The 5,046-nt window shown below is 46.1% G+C and overlaps 1 long non-coding RNA gene across 1 annotated transcript; it reads left to right on the top strand.

Annotated features, from left to right (window-relative positions):
• Positions 1-1,210: 1,210 nt before the first annotated feature.
• Positions 1,211-4,753, top strand: LOC142923738 (uncharacterized). The gene is made up of 3 exons (XR_012940815.1): positions 1,211-1,330; positions 3,732-3,884; positions 4,346-4,753. It is a non-coding gene; the product is annotated as an uncharacterized LOC142923738 (long non-coding RNA).
• Positions 4,754-5,046: the final 293 nt, after the last annotated feature.

Genomic DNA, 5,046 nt, shown 5'->3' on the forward strand with positions numbered 1-5,046 from the left:
AGATCGCACGCTCACAGCTGCAGCATTTGGACATGCTGCGCCAGCAGAGCGAGGCGGAGGTGAGTACACTGCATTCGCACGTCGCAGACAAAGACTCCCCGTATAGCCTTAATAGACTGTTGGGGAAAGTACTGTTAGTGAGCAGCACCTATGAAGGCCGGCATGGCACACAAGGGGGTGATTGGCCAGCACCATGCCTCGCTGCCTTTGTCTCTCCAGTGGTGGTGTTTACACATCGCACCAGGTACTCATTTGAGGCTGGGTCGATCTAGGAGACGCCCAGGACCGGTTCACATAATCGTCACTGGTGTTGGCCATGAACGGGAATCGAACTCGGGTCGCCGCTTTCGAAGGCTAATCGCTACACTACCGCTCCCCACACATTCACTTTCATACACATAGACACGTGCACACACACACACACTTATAGGCAAACACTTGCTCCAAGCGCCATCCTGAATTATTACATGTCGCGGAGGATTGCTCCACTGAACAAAATAGTGACGCGGTTCAATTTTCAAGTGCGAGTTCGCGTTTAAAGTCAATTTTATAAAATATATATTTGATGGAAGCAGGTTCGTAAGTGCAGGTGTTTGTAAGTTGAGGACTGCCTATAGATACACTTATTTTTCACACAGATGTGTATATGCGCACTGGGTTACTGAGCATCCTCTGTTTAGGGACTGTACCACATTACAATCCACCATCCCACCTCTAGTAAAAGTACCTACTACTACTAGAACATCTACTCCCCTCTGCTACGTGCATCTCCATCCCCTCCCTATTTTTGGTTGGGAAGCAATTATAATCGGACATTTTAAAGTAGCTTTTGGGTTAATTAATCCATATAGCTGGGCTTTTCTAGGTGTTATCTTGGGTTGTATGGATGGTGGTCACCCATCCAAGTACCATCAAAGTTCAACCCTGCTTTTCTTCCAAGATCTTATAATATTGGGTGCATTCCGGGTCATTTGGTCACAGGTGGTGTGGTGTATGGACATCTGTGAAAAAGAGTTTCATAGCTTATCAGATTCCTTCATTTAAAATAAAGATACTGGTTCTGTATGTGTTTGTTGGATTTGTATGTTCTTTAACAACTGCACGCAGTCGTTAAAATGCTTAGCCATGTCCTTCTGCTGCCGTTTGTCCGTGGCCCATGCAGCTCATCGAAAAGAATGAGCACCTGGGATCCCTGCAGGTGGGGATTTTGGGTTACCAGCGTGTGGTGGCAGAGCTGCACGCTGAGCTGGCGCCATACCAAGAAAACCTGCAGAGCATTCACTGTCAGCTCCAGGATCTGCAAGTGCTGCACCAGCAGAGTGAGGCGAAGGTGAGCAAGTGCTGTTAGCGAGCACCTATGAAGTCCGGCATGGCACAAACGCACATATATATACAGTAATACCATTATTTACGCCCTCCCGTTGTACGTACTTTCACTATTAACGTACTCAAGTTATTGATAGCCAATCGCATGTTATGTACTGTGGTACCTTGCCATAGCGTACTTGAGATTTATGAACTTTACTATAAAGACCCAAATAGTTTACGCTGGATGGCGACAGTAAGGCACCATATGACGCCCAAGCGTTTGCATCTCTGACTACAGAAGTCACTTTCATGTGTACATGTGTAGTGACTAACTCAGAGACAGTAAGACTTTTAGGCGGTTCTTTTATTTAACGAGCACCATTGGGATAATACAGACACCCTACGTGGGTACACACTATTACCGTTGCTTGCCTATACACAACACTAACCATCTAACACTGACGGCACTGAACGGAGACAGCGAACACCTATCTAGCAGCGTAATATCGAGTGAAGACGGCAGCGACGATGGCGACAAGACGACAGCGACGAGACGACAACGACGATGACGAGATGGTGACGACGACTATCTTGAACAGCACGACGAGGATCCCACTTCCAGCAACAGCCACAAGGTCCCTCTCAGGGGCCCTTCTCTGGAACCTACTAGCGGGTTCCCGATGGCCCCCCTCTGTGACCTTTCCCCTAGATGTCCCTCTCTCGTGTCTATCGTGGCCTGCTGACGTGGGTACTACCATACACCGCAGTTACCCTTTTTTACCAGCAGCCAGCGCTATGCCACTACACATTCTCTATCAATATTTTTTTCCCACATACCGGATTTATGGTGAATATTTTTCAAGTGTAAACTAATTTTACATGATAAACAACTAATAATACACATAGTATAATAGACAAATATATCAATAATATGGCAGTCCTCGACTTACGAACGCATTTAGTTCCTGAGGCCCATTCATAAGTCGGAACGGTTCGTAAGTCGGAATACAATAATGTGCGATATTTAAATTCCCATATTGTCAGTGTTATAAAATGTGTTAAGGTTCAACAAAAGAGTCAAGCATTGTTAAACTCGTAAATAAGAAATCATGTACATTTGCATTAACACTAAAATTATAGTGTATCGTAAGTAATACATAAAATGTAGTAAAAATATTTTTTTATTTTCACTCACCGCTACACTTCCGATCCGCACAAAGATCCACCGTGTAGCTTTAATAGGCTGTTGGGGCACGTGCTGTTAGCGAGAGCCTATGAAAGCAAGCACGGCATGCGAGGGGTTGTGTGCCAGCACCACACCCAGCTGCATTTGTGTCCCGAGTGGTGATGTTTATACAGCGCGCTAGGTGCTCATTTGAGGCCGAGTTGACCTACGGGAGGCCCAGGAATGGTTCAGATAATCGTCACTGGTGTTGGCCGTGAGTTGGAATTGAACTTGGGTCGGTGGGTTTGTAGCGCAGCGCGTGAACTGCAACACTACCGCTCCCCACACAATCACTTTCACATATACGCACATGTGCGCGTGCACGAGGCTGACTCATGACATCTCGTGGAGGATCGCAGCACTGAACAAAATAGTTCTGTGGTTCAGTTTGGAAGTGCAAGTTCGCGTTTTAAAGTCAATGGTAACCAAAAATTAATACATTTCATAGAAACAGATTCGGAAGTCGGGTATCCGTAAGTCGGGTCTCCGTAAATATGGTGTTCCTAAGTCGAGGACTGTATGTATACACTTATTTTTCACACTGATGGTTGTACAGAATGGATGCGCACTAGGTTACTGAGCATACTCTGTTTAGGGACTGTACCACGTTACGATCCACCATCCCACCTCTAGTAGAAGGACCTACGACTACTAGACCATCTGCTCCCCTCTGCTACATGCATCTCCATCCCCTCCCTCTTTTTGGTTGGGAAGCGATCTTAATCTATTATTTTAATCCAGATTTTGGGTTAATTAATTCCTAAAAAATGTTTAACATAAAACTTTCGTGACTGCAGGAATTCATATTCTTGATTCTTTCGGTAAAGTCACGTACTTTTTTTTTAATAATATAAAAAAACCCACGACGTTTCGATTGCAACACAAGCGGTCTTCATCATGCTTTTATAGGTGTTATCTTGGTTTGTATTGATGGTGGTTGCCCATCCAAGCACTTGAGGTTCAACCATGCTTTTCTTCCAAGATCTGAGATGATTGGATGCATTTCGGTTTATTTGGTCAAAGGTGGTGTATGGACATCTGTGTAAAAGAGCTTCGTAGCTCATTACATTACTCAATTATAAATGAAGATCCTGGTTGTGTGTGTGTTATTATACCTGTATATTCTGCAATAACCTCACGCAGTCGTTAAAATGCTTTCCTGTGTCCCTCTGCCGCCATTTGCCCGTGGCCCACGCAGCTCATTGACAGGAACTGGCAACTGGAATCTCTGCAGGCAGAGATTCAGTGGTATCAACGTGTAGTGGCGGAGCTGCACGCTGAGCTGGCGCCCTACCGCGACAACGAGAAGAGTGAACACTCGGAGCAGCAGCGTCTGCAGAGCGAGGTGGAGGTGAGTGCACAGCACTCGCGCATCGCACACACACACACACACGTATATAATTTGCGTTTAACGTAAATAATAGATTCATGCACACACGATTCAGTGTATTATGATAATGATGAGCTGGTCTAACCATCACGTTAAGCCGTCATGGTCCCCGTTTACAAATACAGATTATCTATCTATAGACAATTTCATTATTGCTGGACACAGTGATAACGATGAGAATGATTTAGCACCTTTCTGTACACCGGGGCATCTCAGAGCGCTTTACATCACATCTCATCTCAACACGTGTGAAAGGGCACCCCCAATGACAGATGTCCCTGTGGGCACAAGGTGACTCAGCACCTGGTGTGCAATTGGCATTTGTCTGCCAGTAGGGGGTGCTGATTGTTGTGTGTAATCCCAGTTGAGCTGGTAGAAGTACTGAGTTGTGTGTAGTGTCTAATGGGTCAGTATGTCCACAGCTTGTCACGGTTGAGGAGGAAGAGGACATCTCTGGCTGCTCACTGGAGCCCGGCATTCAAGAAGCCTCCCAAGACCTGCCCCCGCAGGCCTCGAACACCCTCTGAGCATCTCACAGCCCCCCACACTTCCAGCACCACCCACCCCCACCAGCACCTCCCCTTCCTTACAAGGAGTCGCGTTTTAATAATAAATATTTGTATCTAATACTATCGCCTCGTCTCAATTCTTTTGAGTGTTTGGGACACGCGAGTGGCTCACATTTATAACGCTAAGGGCTGTCTACATCCACAGTGTGGCTGTTGCGGAGCTTCTAGAAACCAAATGTGAGGCAGAGTTCTGTGTCCCTTGGGTAATGCCAGCCCTCCAAGGGGTTTGCACTGAGCTTGAGTTGGGGGCGACAAGCACAAGGTTGTGGAGGTGGTGATGGTGGTGGAAATTTAGGATGGCAAGGAGGAGATGCCCATCAATAAACTAGTTGGCCACAGTGAAGCCAGCAACCATAGTCGTTCCTACGTCCCCTGATGTGAGCGGCAGTGCTGGAGGGCAGTTCCACGGTCTCAGACGGACGTGGATACTCATTACCATAATCGCACAGTTATCTTACCTTGGGCAAAGTATTTCAACCAAGAGATTCAGATAGAAATCATCTGTGTGAATAATGTAATTTCTAAAGCAATAATTACCTTCTATATTATATCCC

The sequence above is a fragment of the Petromyzon marinus genome, unplaced genomic scaffold, assembly GCF_048934315.1.
Source record: "Petromyzon marinus isolate PM22_M1 ecotype Great Lakes invasive population unplaced genomic scaffold, UKy_Petmar_22M1.pri1.0 PM_Scaffold_63, whole genome shotgun sequence".
In the NCBI taxonomy this organism is placed as follows: Eukaryota; Metazoa; Chordata; class Hyperoartia; order Petromyzontiformes; family Petromyzontidae; genus Petromyzon; species Petromyzon marinus.